Genomic DNA, 13,548 nt, shown 5'->3' with positions numbered 1-13,548 from the left:
GCAACAGTTTAACAGAATGCCACAGACTAATCAACCAAACTTTTTGGGTTGGGTTCTCTTTTATAGTCTGCAGGCATTAAATGAAAGAAGTCAGTGTTCCAGCAGAAGGAGACAACGTTTCAGAAAAGGCATTGTAGCAAACCAAAAAAGAAATTTTAAGCGCAGCAGTGTAACCAGCGCACATACCTGTTAGCTCGGGTGAGTTTAAAAGGCTGCTGTTGATAACAAGGGCATTTGCTAAATAGATGGTGTGTGTGCAACAATATACTGAAAGGTCAATTATATTGTGCAGCTTATCTCACCACCTGTAGTTATTTAGGTGAAAGCTCCAAAATGCTTGCCTAATATGTCTGTTTATCCAAAAGGAAGTAGAAAGGGAGAGCTAGAAAGATAGCATTGCATCACATTACATGGCAATGCAATGCACAGTTGCTGAAGTTGAACGAAAATGAGCTTGTAATCTGGCTTCTGCAACTTTGAACATGAAAAATCCAATGAGGAGAAGAAAAGCAGAGCCAAAGAGTCCATCCCAAAATCCGACAAACAAGCAAAATGAACAAAAAACATTGAATTCAATTCTTTCTGATTTTAGAAACTGCATTAAAGAAGGGGTGCACCGGTCCTGGAGATACTGCAATACCAGGTCAATGCGTGGAGTGGACAGAGCAAGCTCTTTTTCCATCTCCCTGTTCTAAAAATCCATTTAATATATGGTCCCCAGATAGGGGACGTATCAGATATTAAACTGATAAGAACAGATACTACACTTGATCTTAGCCAAAAGGCCGAGAAGCGATAACCAGAATTGGTTTCAAACTACGGAGCCACCCAAGGATCCTAAAAAGTCCATTTGTGGAGATGAGCTCCTGGACTCCCGTTAAGAAGACATGTTGTCAACCTCTAGATCCCTTACATGCCTGCACTTTTCGGCTTGCTGCTGCTGCAATCCACGCGTTTTAGATCTGCATAACTCCACCTCTTTAAACACAGCACCTTCAACCCCTGCTGTTCCCACCCGCCTCAACACCGTTGGAAGGGAGGAGAACCAATTAAGGCGGGGGGTGGGGTGGAACGAGCAGCTGTCTACCCTTAGCAGGAGGGCTCCTGATTACATACCTCTCCTGCTGCTGCTGCTGCTGGCTGTCCAGCAGCAGACTGAAGGTGGCTGCTGCTGTGCACAGGTATATAAAGGCTCAGAGCCTATTATGACACGCGCAGCCAGCGTTCCATTGCCACATTCCATCTACTGCAGGCAGGATACCTGGCTGGCTGAATGTCGCTGAGAAGCTCACAGAGACCGCCATAAGCAACAGTTTAACAGAATGCCACAGACTAATCAACCAAACTTTTTGGGTTGGGTTCTCTTTTATAGTCTGCAGGCATTAAATGAAAGAAGTCAGTGTTCCAGCAGAAGGAGACAACGTTTCAGAAAAGGCATTGTAGCAAACCAAAAAAGAAATTTTAAGCGCAGCAGTGTAACCAGCGCACATACCTGTTAGCTCGGGTGAGTTTAAAAGGCTGCTGTTGATAACAAGGGCATTTGCTAAATAGATGGTGTGTGTGCAACAATATACTGAAAGGTCAATTATATTGTGCAGCTTATCTCACCACCTGTAGTTATTTAGGTGAAAGCTCCAAAATGCTTGCCTAATATGTCTGTTTATCCAAAAGGAAGTAGAAAGGGAGAGCTAGAAAGATAGCATTGCATCACATTACATGGCAATGCAATGCACAGTTGCTGAAGTTGAACCAAAATGAGCTTGTAATCTGGCTTCTGCAACTTTGAACATGAAAAATCCAATGAGGAGAAGAAAAGCAGAGCCAAAGAGTCCATCCCAAAATCCGACAAACAAGCAAAATGAACAAAAAACATTGAATTCAATTCTTTCTGATTTTAGAAACTGCATTAAAGAAGGGGTGCACCGGTCCTGGAGATACTGCAATACCAGGTCAATGCGTGGAGTGGACAGAGCAAGCTCTTTTTCCATCTCCCTGTTCTAAAAATCCATTTAATATATGGTCCCCAGATAGGGGACGTATCAGATATTAAACTGATAAGAACAGATACTACACTTGATCTTAGCCAAAAGGCCGAGAAGCGATAACCAGAATTGGTTTCAAACTACGGAGCCACCCAAGGATCCTAAAAAGTCCATTTGTGGAGATGAGCTCCTGGACTCCCGTTAAGAAGACATGTTGTCAACCTCTAGATCCCTTACATGCCTGCACTTTTCGGCTTGCTGCTGCTGCAATCCACGCGTTTTAGATCTGCATAACTCCACCTCTTTAAACACAGCACCTTCACCCCCTGCTGTTCCCACCCGCCTCAACACCGTTGGAAGGGAGGAGAACCAATTAAGGTGGGGGGTGGGGTGGAACGAGCAGCTGTCTACCCTTAGCAGGAGGGCTCCTGATTACATACCTCTCCTGCTGCTGCTGCTGCTGGCTGTCCAGCAGCAGACTGAAGGTGGCTGCTGCTGTGCACAGGTATATAAAGGCTCAGAGCCTATTATGACACGCGCAGCCAGCGTTCCATTGCCACATTCCATCTACTGCAGGCAGGATACCTGGCTGGCTGAATGTCGCTGAGAAGCTCACAGAGACCGCCATAAGCAACAGTTTAACAGAATGCCACAGACTAATCAACCAAACTTTTTGGGTTGGGTTCTCTTTTATAGTCTGCAGGCATTAAATGAAAGAAGTCAGTGTTCCAGCAGAAGGAGACAACGTTTCAGAAAAGGCATTGTAGCAAACCAAAAAAGAAATTTTAAGCGCAGCAGTGTAACCAGCGCACATACCTGTTAGCTCGGGTGAGTTTAAAAGGCTGCTGTTGATAACAAGGGCATTTGCTAAATAGATGGTGTGTGTGCAACAATATACTGAAAGGTCAATTATATTGTGCAGCTTATCTCACCACCTGTAGTTATTTAGGTGAAAGCTCCAAAATGCTTGCCTAATATGTCTGTTTATCCAAAAGGAAGTAGAAAGGGAGAGCTAGAAAGATAGCATTGCATCACATTACATGGCAATGCAATGCACAGTTGCTGAAGTTGAACCAAAATGAGCTTGTAATCTGGCTTCTGCAACTTTGAACATGAAAAATCCAATGAGGAGAAGAAAAGCAGAGCCAAAGAGTCCATCCCAAAATCTGACAAACAAGCAAAATGAACAAAAAACATTGAATTCAATTCTTTCTGATTTTAGAAACTGCATTAAAGAAGGGGTGCACCGGTCCTGGAGATACTGCAATACCAGGTCAATGCGTGGAGTGGACAGAGCAAGCTCTTTTTCCATCTCCCTGTTCTAAAAATCCATTTAATATATGGTCCCCAGATAGGGGACGTATCAGATATTAAACTGATAAGAACAGATACTACACTTGATCTTAGCCAAAAGGCCGAGAAGCGATAACCAGAATTGGTTTCAAACTACGGAGCCACCCAAGGATCCTAAAAAGTCCATTTGTGGAGATGAGCTCCTGGACTCCCGTTAAGAAGACATGTTGTCAACCTCTAGATCCCTTACATGCCTGCACTTTTCGGCTTGCTGCTGCTGCAATCCACGCGTTTTAGATCTGCATAACTCCACCTCTTTAAACACAGCACCTTCACCCCCTGCTGTTCCCACCCGCCTCAACACCGTTGGAAGGGAGGAGAACCAATTAAGGCGGGGGGTGGGGTGGAACGAGCAGCTGTCTACCCTTAGCAGGAGGGCTCCTGATTACATACCTCTCCTGCTGCTGCTGCTGCTGGCTGTCCAGCAGCAGACTGAAGGTGGCTGCTGCTGTGCACAGGTATATAAAGGCTCAGAGCCTATTATGACACGCGCAGCCAGCGTTCCATTGCCACATTCCATCTACTGCAGGCAGGATACCTGGCTGGCTGAATGTCGCTGAGAAGCTCACAGAGACCGCCATAAGCAACAGTTTAACAGAATGCCACAGACTAATCAACCAAACTTTTTGGGTTGGGTTCTCTTTTATAGTCTGCAGGCATTAAATGAAAGAAGTCAGTGTTCCAGCAGAAGGAGACAACGTTTCAGAAAAGGCATTGTAGCAAACCAAAAAAGAAATTTTAAGCGCAGCAGTGTAACCAGCGCACATACCTGTTAGCTCGGGTGAGTTTAAAAGGCTGCTGTTGATAACAAGGGCATTTGCTAAATAGATGGTGTGTGTGCAACAATATACTGAAAGGTCAATTATATTGTGCAGCTTATCTCACCACCTGTAGTTATTTAGGTGAAAGCTCCAAAATGCTTGCCTAATATGTCTGTTTATCCAAAAGGAAGTAGAAAGGGAGAGCTAGAAAGATAGCATTGCATCACATTACATGGCAATGCAATGCACAGTTGCTGAAGTTGAACCAAAATGAGCTTGTAATCTGGCTTCTGCAACTTTGAACATGAAAAATCCAATGAGGAGAAGAAAAGCAGAGCCAAAGAGTCCATCCCAAAATCCGACAAACAAGCAAAATGAACAAAAAACATTGAATTCAATTCTTTCTGATTTTAGAAACTGCATTAAAGAAGGGGTGCACCGGTCCTGGAGATACTGCAATACCAGGTCAATGCGTGGAGTGGACAGAGCAAGCTCTTTTTCCATCTCCCTGTTCTAAAAATCCATTTAATATATGGTCCCCAGATAGGGGACGTATCAGATATTAAACTGATAAGAACAGATACTACACTTGATCTTAGCCAAAAGGCCGAGAAGCGATAACCAGAATTGGTTTCAAACTACGGAGCCACCCAAGGATCCTAAAAAGTCCATTTGTGGAGATGAGCTCCTGGACTCCCGTTAAGAAGACATGTTGTCAACCTCTAGATCCCTTACATGCCTGCACTTTTCGGCTTGCTGCTGCTGCAATCCACGCGTTTTAGATCTGCATAACTCCACCTCTTTAAACACAGCACCTTCACCCCCTGCTGTTCCCACCCGCCTCAACACCGTTGGAAGGGAGGAGAACCAATTAAGGCGGGGGGTGGGGTGGAACGAGCAGCTGTCTACCCTTAGCAGGAGGGCTCCTGATTACATACCTCTCCTGCTGCTGCTGCTGCTGGCTGTCCAGCAGCAGACTGAAGGTGGCTGCTGCTGTGCACAGGTATATAAAGGCTCAGAGCCTATTATGACACGCGCAGCCAGCGTTCCATTGCCACATTCCATCTACTGCAGGCAGGATACCTGGCTGGCTGAATGTCGCTGAGAAGCTCACAGAGACCGCCATAAGCAACAGTTTAACAGAATGCCACAGACTAATCAACCAAACTTTTTGGGTTGGGTTCTCTTTTATAGTCTGCAGGCATTAAATGAAAGAAGTCAGTGTTCCAGCAGAAGGAGACAACGTTTCAGAAAAGGCATTGTAGCAAACCAAAAAAGAAATTTTAAGCGCAGCAGTGTAACCAGCGCACATACCTGTTAGCTCGGGTGAGTTTAAAAGGCTGCTGTTGATAACAAGGGCATTTGCTAAATAGATGGTGTGTGTGCAACAATATACTGAAAGGTCAATTATATTGTGCAGCTTATCTCACCACCTGTAGTTATTTAGGTGAAAGCTCCAAAATGCTTGCCTAATATGTCTGTTTATCCAAAAGGAAGTAGAAAGGGAGAGCTAGAAAGATAGCATTGCATCACATTACATGGCAATGCAATGCACAGTTGCTGAAGTTGAACCAAAATGAGCTTGTAATCTGGCTTCTGCAACTTTGAACATGAAAAATCCAATGAGGAGAAGAAAAGCAGAGCCAAAGAGTCCATCCCAAAATCCGACAAACAAGCAAAATGAACAAAAAACATTGAATTCAATTCTTTCTGATTTTAGAAACTGCATTAAAGAAGGGGTGCACCGGTCCTGGAGATACTGCAATACCAGGTCAATGCGTGGAGTGGACAGAGCAAGCTCTTTTTCCATCTCCCTGTTCTAAAAATCCATTTAATATATGGTCCCCAGATAGGGGACGTATCAGATATTAAACTGATAAGAACAGATACTACACTTGATCTTAGCCAAAAGGCCGAGAAGCGATAACCAGAATTGGTTTCAAACTACGGAGCCACCCAAGGATCCTAAAAAGTCCATTTGTGGAGATGAGCTCCTGGACTCCCGTTAAGAAGACATGTTGTCAACCTCTAGATCCCTTACATGCCTGCACTTTTCGGCTTGCTGCTGCTGCAATCCACGCGTTTTAGATCTGCATAACTCCACCTCTTTAAACACAGCACCTTCACCCCCTGCTGTTCCCACCCGCCTCAACACCGTTGGAAGGGAGGAGAACCAATTAAGGCGGGGGGTGGGGTGGAACGAGCAGCTGTCTACCCTTAGCAGGAGGGCTCCTGATTACATACCTCTCCTGCTGCTGCTGCTGCTGCTGGCTGTCCAGCAGCAGACTGAAGGTGGCTGCTGCTGTGCACAGGTATATAAAGGCTCAGAGCCTATTATGACACGCGCAGCCAGCGTTCCATTGCCACATTCCATCTACTGCAGGCAGGATACCTGGCTGGCTGAATGTCGCTGAGAAGCTCACAGAGACCGCCATAAGCAACAGTTTAACAGAATGCCACAGACTAATCAACCAAACTTTTTGGGTTGGGTTCTCTTTTATAGTCTGCAGGCATTAAATGAAAGAAGTCAGTGTTCCAGCAGAAGGAGACAACGTTTCAGAAAAGGCATTGTAGCAAACCAAAAAAGAAATTTTAAGCGCAGCAGTGTAACCAGCGCACATACCTGTTAGCTCGGGTGAGTTTAAAAGGCTGCTGTTGATAACAAGGGCATTTGCTAAATAGATGGTGTGTGTGCAACAATATACTGAAAGGTCAATTATATTGTGCAGCTTATCTCACCACCTGTAGTTATTTAGGTGAAAGCTCCAAAATGCTTGCCTAATATGTCTGTTTATCCAAAAGGAAGTAGAAAGGGAGAGCTAGAAAGATAGCATTGCATCACATTACATGGCAATGCAATGCACAGTTGCTGAAGTTGAACCAAAATGAGCTTGTAATCTGGCTTCTGCAACTTTGAACATGAAAAATCCAATGAGGAGAAGAAAAGCAGAGCCAAAGAGTCCATCCCAAAATCCGACAAACAAGCAAAATGAACAAAAAACATTGAATTCAATTCTTTCTGATTTTAGAAACTGCATTAAAGAAGGGGTGCACCGGTCCTGGAGATACTGCAATACCAGGTCAATGCGTGGAGTGGACAGAGCAAGCTCTTTTTCCATCTCCCTGTTCTAAAAATCCATTTAATATATGGTCCCCAGATAGGGGACGTATCAGATATTAAACTGATAAGAACAGATACTACACTTGATCTTAGCCAAAAGGCCGAGAAGCGATAACCAGAATTGGTTTCAAACTACGGAGCCACCCAAGGATCCTAAAAAGTCCATTTGTGGAGATGAGCTCCTGGACTCCCGTTAAGAAGACATGTTGTCAACCTCTAGATCCCTTACATGCCTGCACTTTTCGGCTTGCTGTTGCTGCAATCCACGCGTTTTAGATCTGCATAACTCCACCTCTTTAAACACAGCACCTTCACCCCCTGCTGTTCCCACCCGCCTCAACACCGTTGGAAGGGAGGAGAACCAATTAAGGCGGGGGGTGGGGTGGAACGAGCAGCTGTCTACCCTTAGCAGGAGGGCTCCTGATTACATACCTCTCCTGCTGCTGCTGCTGCTGGCTGTCCAGCAGCAGACTGAAGGTGGCTGCTGCTGTGCACAGGTATATAAAGGCTCAGAGCCTATTATGACACGCGCAGCCAGCGTTCCATTGCCACATTCCATCTACTGCAGGCAGGATACCTGGCTGGCTGAATGTCGCTGAGAAGCTCACAGAGACCGCCATAAGCAACAGTTTAACAGAATGCCACAGACTAATCAACCAAACTTTTTGGGTTGGGTTCTCTTTTATAGTCTGCAGGCATTAAATGAAAGAAGTCAGTGTTCCAGCAGAAGGAGACAACGTTTCAGAAAAGGCATTGTAGCAAACCAAAAAAGAAATTTTAAGCGCAGCAGTGTAACCAGCGCACATACCTGTTAGCTCGGGTGAGTTTAAAAGGCTGCTGTTGATAACAAGGGCATTTGCTAAATAGATGGTGTGTGTGCAACAATATACTGAAAGGTCAATTATATTGTGCAGCTTATCTCACCACCTGTAGTTATTTAGGTGAAAGCTCCAAAATGCTTGCCTAATATGTCTGTTTATCCAAAAGGAAGTAGAAAGGGAGAGCTAGAAAGATAGCATTGCATCACATTACATGGCAATGCAATGCACAGTTGCTGAAGTTGAACCAAAATGAGCTTGTAATCTGGCTTCTGCAACTTTGAACATGAAAAATCCAATGAGGAGAAGAAAAGCAGAGCCAAAGAGTCCATCCCAAAATCCGACAAACAAGCAAAATGAACAAAAAACATTGAATTCAATTCTTTCTGATTTTAGAAACTGCATTAAAGAAGGGGTGCACCGGTCCTGGAGATACTGCAATACCAGGTCAATGCGTGGAGTGGACAGAGCAAGCTCTTTTTCCATCTCCCTGTTCTAAAAATCCATTTAATATATGGTCCCCAGATAGGGGACGTATCAGATATTAAACTGATAAGAACAGATACTACACTTGATCTTAGCCAAAAGGCCGAGAAGCGATTACCAGAATTGGTTTCAAACTACGGAGCCACCCAAGGATCCTAAAAAGTCCATTTGTGGAGATGAGCTCCTGGACTCCCGTTAAGAAGACATGTTGTCAACCTCTAGATCCCTTACATGCCTGCACTTTTCGGCTTGCTGCTGCTGCAATCCACGCGTTTTAGATCTGCATAACTCCACCTCTTTAAACACAGCACCTTCACCCCCTGCTGTTCCCACCCGCCTCAACACCGTTGGAAGGGAGGAGAACCAATTAAGGCGGGGGGTGGGGTGGAACGAGCAGCTGTCTACCCTTAGCAGGAGGGCTCCTGATTACATACCTCTCCTGCTGCTGCTGCTGCTGCTGGCTGTCCAGCAGCAGACTGAAGGTGGCTGCTGCTGTGCACAGGTATATAAAGGCTCAGAGCCTATTATGACACGCGCAGCCAGCGTTCCATTGCCACATTCCATCTACTGCAGGCAGGATACCTGGCTGGCTGAATGTCGCTGAGAAGCTCACAGAGACCGCCATAAGCAACAGTTTAACAGAATGCCACAGACTAATCAACCAAACTTTTTGGGTTGGGTTCTCTTTTATAGTCTGCAGGCATTAAATGAAAGAAGTCAGTGTTCCAGCAGAAGGAGACAACGTTTCAGAAAAGGCATTGTAGCAAACCAAAAAAGAAATTTTAAGCGCAGCAGTGTAACCAGCGCACATACCTGTTAGCTCGGGTGAGTTTAAAAGGCTGCTGTTGATAACAAGGGCATTTGCTAAATAGATGGTGTGTGTGCAACAATATACTGAAAGGTCAATTATATTGTGCAGCTTATCTCACCACCTGTAGTTATTTAGGTGAAAGCTCCAAAATGCTTGCCTAATATGTCTGTTTATCCAAAAGGAAGTAGAAAGGGAGAGCTAGAAAGATAGCATTGCATCACATTACATGGCAATGCAATGCACAGTTGCTGAAGTTGAACCAAAATGAGCTTGTAATCTGGCTTCTGCAACTTTGAACATGAAAAATCCAATGAGGAGAAGAAAAGCAGAGCCAAAGAGTCCATCCCAAAATCCGACAAACAAGCAAAATGAACAAAAAACATTGAATTCAATTCTTTCTGATTTTAGAAACTGCATTAAAGAAGGGGTGCACCGGTCCTAGAGATACTGCAATACCAGGTCAATGCGTGGAGTGGACAGAGCAAGCTCTTTTTCCATCTCCCTGTTCTAAAAATCCATTTAATATATGGTCCCCAGATAGGGGACGTATCAGATATTAAACTGATAAGAACAGATACTACACTTGATCTTAGCCAAAAGGCCGAGAAGCGATAACCAGAATTGGTTTCAAACTACGGAGCCACCCAAGGATCCTAAAAAGTCCATTTGTGGAGATGAGCTCCTGGACTCCCGTTAAGAAGACATGTTGTCAACCTCTAGATCCCTTACATGCCTGCACTTTTCGGCTTGCTGCTGCTGCAATCCACGCGTTTTAGATCTGCATAACTCCACCTCTTTAAACACAGCACCTTCACCCCCTGCTGTTCCCACCCGCCTCAACACCGTTGGAAGGGAGGAGAACCAATTAAGGCGGGGGGTGGGGTGGAACGAGCAGCTGTCTACCCTTAGCAGGAGGGCTCCTGATTACATACCTCTCCTGCTGCTGCTGCTGCTGGCTGTCCAGCAGCAGACTGAAGGTGGCTGCTGCTGTGCACAGGTATATAAAGGCTCAGAGCCTATTATGACACGCGCAGCCAGCGTTCCATTGCCACATTCCATCTACTGCAGGCAGGATACCTGGCTGGCTGAATGTCGCTGAGAAGCTCACAGAGACCGCCATAAGCAACAGTTTAACAGAATGCCACAGACTAATCAACCAAACTTTTTGGGTTGGGTTCTCTTTTATAGTCTGCAGGCATTAAATGAAAGAAGTCAGTGTTCCAGCAGAAGGAGACAACGTTTCAGAAAAGGCATTGTAGCAAACCAAAAAAGAAATTTTAAGCGCAGCAGTGTAACCAGCGCACATACCTGTTAGCTCGGGTGAGTTTAAAAGGCTGCTGTTGATAACAAGGGCATTTGCTAAATAGATGGTGTGTGTGCAACAATATACTGAAAGGTCAATTATATTGTGCAGCTTATCTCACCACCTGTAGTTATTTAGGTGAAAGCTCCAAAATGCTTGCCTAATATGTCTGTTTATCCAAAAGGAAGTAGAAAGGGAGAGCTAGAAAGATAGCATTGCATCACATTACATGGCAATGCAATGCACAGTTGCTGAAGTTGAACCAAAATGAGCTTGTAATCTGGCTTCTGCAACTTTGAACATGAAAAATCCAATGAGGAGAAGAAAAGCAGAGCCAAAGAGTCCATCCCAAAATCCGACAAACAAGCAAAATGAACAAAAAACATTGAATTCAATTCTTTCTGATTTTAGAAACTGCATTAAAGAAGGGGTGCACCGGTCCTGGAGATACTGCAATACCAGGTCAATGCGTGGAGTGGACAGAGCAAGCTCTTTTTCCATCTCCCTGTTCTAAAAATCCATTTAATATATGGTCCCCAGATAGGGGACGTATCAGATATTAAACTGATAAGAACAGATACTACACTTGATCTTAGCCAAAAGGCCGAGAAGCGATAACCAGAATTGGTTTCAAACTACGGAGCCACCCAAGGATCCTAAAAAGTCCATTTGTGGAGATGAGCTCCTGGACTCCCGTTAAGAAGACATGTTGTCAACCTCTAGATCCCTTACATGCCTGCACTTTTCGGCTTGCTGCTGCTGCAATCCACGCGTTTTAGATCTGCATAACTCCACCTCTTTAAACACAGCACCTTCACCCCCTGCTGTTCCCACCCGCCTCAACACCGTTGGAAGGGAGGAGAACCAATTAAGGCGGGGGGTGGGGTGGAACGAGCAGCTGTCTACCCTTAGCAGGAGGGCTCCTGATTACATACCTCTCCTGCTGCTGCTGCTGCTGCTGGCTGTCCAGCAGCAGACTGAAGGTGGCTGCTGCTGTGCACAGGTATATAAAGGCTCAGAGCCTATTATGACACGCGCAGCCAGCGTTCCATTGCCACATTCCATCTACTGCAGGCAGGATACCTGGCTGGCTGAATGTCGCTGAGAAGCTCACAGAGACCGCCATAAGCAACAGTTTAACAGAATGCCACAGACTAATCAACCAAACTTTTTGGGTTGGGTTCTCTTTTATAGTCTGCAGGCATTAAATGAAAGAAGTCAGTGTTCCAGCAGAAGGAGACAACGTTTCAGAAAAGGCATTGTAGCAAACCAAAAAAGAAATTTTAAGCGCAGCAGTGTAACCAGCGCACATACCTGTTAGCTCGGGTGAGTTTAAAAGGCTGCTGTTGATAACAAGGGCATTTGCTAAATAGATGGTGTGTGTGCAACAATATACTGAAAGGTCAATTATATTGTGCAGCTTATCTCACCACCTGTAGTTATTTAGGTGAAAGCTCCAAAATGCTTGCCTAATATGTCTGTTTATCCAAAAGGAAGTAGAAAGGGAGAGCTAGAAAGATAGCATTGCATCACATTACATGGCAATGCAATGCACAGTTGCTGAAGTTGAACCAAAATGAGCTTGTAATCTGGCTTCTGCAACTTTGAACATGAAAAATCCAATGAGGAGAAGAAAAGCAGAGCCAAAGAGTCCATCCCAAAATCCGACAAACAAGCAAAATGAACAAAAAACATTGAATTCAATTCTTTCTGATTTTAGAAACTGCATTAAAGAAGGGGTGCACCGGTCCTGGAGATACTGCAATACCAGGTCAATGCGTGGAGTGGACAGAGCAAGCTCTTTTTCCATCTCCCTGTTCTAAAAATCCATTTAATATATGGTCCCCAGATAGGGGACGTATCAGATATTAAACTGATAAGAACAGATACTACACTTGATCTTAGCCAAAAGGCCGAGAAGCGATAACCAGAATTGGTTTCAAACTACGGAGCCACCCAAGGATCCTAAAAAGTCCATTTGTGGAGATGAGCTCCTGGACTCCCGTTAAGAAGACATGTTGTCAACCTCTAGATCCCTTACATGCCTGCACTTTTCGGCTTGCTGTTGCTGCAATCCACGCGTTTTAGATCTGCATAACTCCACCTCTTTAAACACAGCACCTTCACCCCCTGCTGTTCCCACCCGCCTCAACACCGTTGGAAGGGAGGAGAACCAATTAAGGCGGGGGGTGGGGTGGAACGAGCAGCTGTCTACCCTTAGCAGGAGGGCTCCTGATTACATACCTCTCCTGCTGCTGCTGCTGCTGCTGGCTGTCCAGCAGCAGACTGAAGGTGGCTGCTGCTGTGCACAGGTATATAAAGGCTCAGAGCCTATTATGACACGCGCAGCCAGCGTTCCATTGCCACATTCCATCTACTGCAGGCAGGATACCTGGCTGGCTGAATGTCGCTGAGAAGCTCACAGAGACCGCCATAAGCAACAGTTTAACAGAATGCCACAGACTAATCAACCAAACTTTTTGGGTTGGGTTCTCTTTTATAGTCTGCAGGCATTAAATGAAAGAAGTCAGTGTTCCAGCAGAAGGAGACAACGTTTCAGAAAAGGCATTGTAGCAAACCAAAAAAGAAATTTTAAGCGCAGCAGTGTAACCAGCGCACATACCTGTTAGCTCGGGTGAGTTTAAAAGGCTGCTGTTGATAACAAGGGCATTTGCTAAATAGATGGTGTGTGTGCAACAATATACTGAAAGGTCAATTATATTGTGCAGCTTATCTCACCACCTGTAGTTATTTAGGTGAAAGCTCCAAAATGCTTGCCTAATATGTCTGTTTATCCAAAAGGAAGTAGAAAGGGAGAGCTAGAAAGATAGCATTGCATCACATTACATGGCAATGCAATGCACAGTTGCTGAAGTTGAACCAAAATGAGCTTGTAATCTGGCTTCTGCAACT

At 44.9% G+C, this 13,548-nt stretch overlaps 10 non-coding genes across 10 annotated transcripts; all 10 read right to left on the bottom strand.

Annotated features, from left to right (window-relative positions):
- Positions 1-606: 606 nt before the first annotated feature.
- On the bottom strand, positions 607-797 carry LOC141239189 (U2 spliceosomal RNA). The gene has a single exon (XR_012304594.1). It is a non-coding gene; the product is annotated as a U2 spliceosomal RNA (small nuclear RNA).
- Positions 798-1,912: 1,115 nt separating this feature from the next.
- LOC141239188 (U2 spliceosomal RNA) lies at positions 1,913-2,103 on the bottom strand. The gene has a single exon (XR_012304593.1). It is a non-coding gene; the product is annotated as a U2 spliceosomal RNA (small nuclear RNA).
- Positions 2,104-3,218: 1,115 nt separating this feature from the next.
- LOC141239186 (U2 spliceosomal RNA) lies at positions 3,219-3,409 on the bottom strand. Its single transcript, XR_012304591.1, has one exon. It is a non-coding gene; the product is annotated as a U2 spliceosomal RNA (small nuclear RNA).
- Positions 3,410-4,524: 1,115 nt separating this feature from the next.
- LOC141239185 (U2 spliceosomal RNA) lies at positions 4,525-4,715 on the bottom strand. The gene has a single exon (XR_012304590.1). It is a non-coding gene; the product is annotated as a U2 spliceosomal RNA (small nuclear RNA).
- Positions 4,716-5,830: 1,115 nt separating this feature from the next.
- Positions 5,831-6,021, bottom strand: LOC141239183 (U2 spliceosomal RNA). Its single transcript, XR_012304589.1, has one exon. It is a non-coding gene; the product is annotated as a U2 spliceosomal RNA (small nuclear RNA).
- Positions 6,022-7,139: 1,118 nt separating this feature from the next.
- LOC141239182 (U2 spliceosomal RNA) lies at positions 7,140-7,330 on the bottom strand. The gene has a single exon (XR_012304588.1). It is a non-coding gene; the product is annotated as a U2 spliceosomal RNA (small nuclear RNA).
- A 1,115-nt stretch (positions 7,331-8,445) lies between these two features.
- LOC141239181 (U2 spliceosomal RNA) lies at positions 8,446-8,636 on the bottom strand. Its single transcript, XR_012304587.1, has one exon. It is a non-coding gene; the product is annotated as a U2 spliceosomal RNA (small nuclear RNA).
- A 1,118-nt stretch (positions 8,637-9,754) lies between these two features.
- On the bottom strand, positions 9,755-9,945 carry LOC141239446 (U2 spliceosomal RNA). The gene has a single exon (XR_012304844.1). It is a non-coding gene; the product is annotated as a U2 spliceosomal RNA (small nuclear RNA).
- Positions 9,946-11,060: 1,115 nt separating this feature from the next.
- Positions 11,061-11,251, bottom strand: LOC141239180 (U2 spliceosomal RNA). Its single transcript, XR_012304586.1, has one exon. It is a non-coding gene; the product is annotated as a U2 spliceosomal RNA (small nuclear RNA).
- Positions 11,252-12,369: 1,118 nt separating this feature from the next.
- Positions 12,370-12,560, bottom strand: LOC141239179 (U2 spliceosomal RNA). Its single transcript, XR_012304585.1, has one exon. It is a non-coding gene; the product is annotated as a U2 spliceosomal RNA (small nuclear RNA).
- Between the last annotated feature and the right edge of the window lie 988 nt (positions 12,561-13,548).

The sequence above is a fragment of the Phyllobates terribilis genome, unplaced genomic scaffold, assembly GCF_046119375.1.
Source record: "Phyllobates terribilis strain yellow unplaced genomic scaffold, ASM4611937v1 Scaffold_769__1_contigs__length_694716, whole genome shotgun sequence".
Classification (NCBI taxonomy): Eukaryota; Metazoa; Chordata; class Amphibia; order Anura; family Dendrobatidae; genus Phyllobates; species Phyllobates terribilis.
This window is presented reverse-complemented; position numbering and strand designations above follow the sequence as displayed.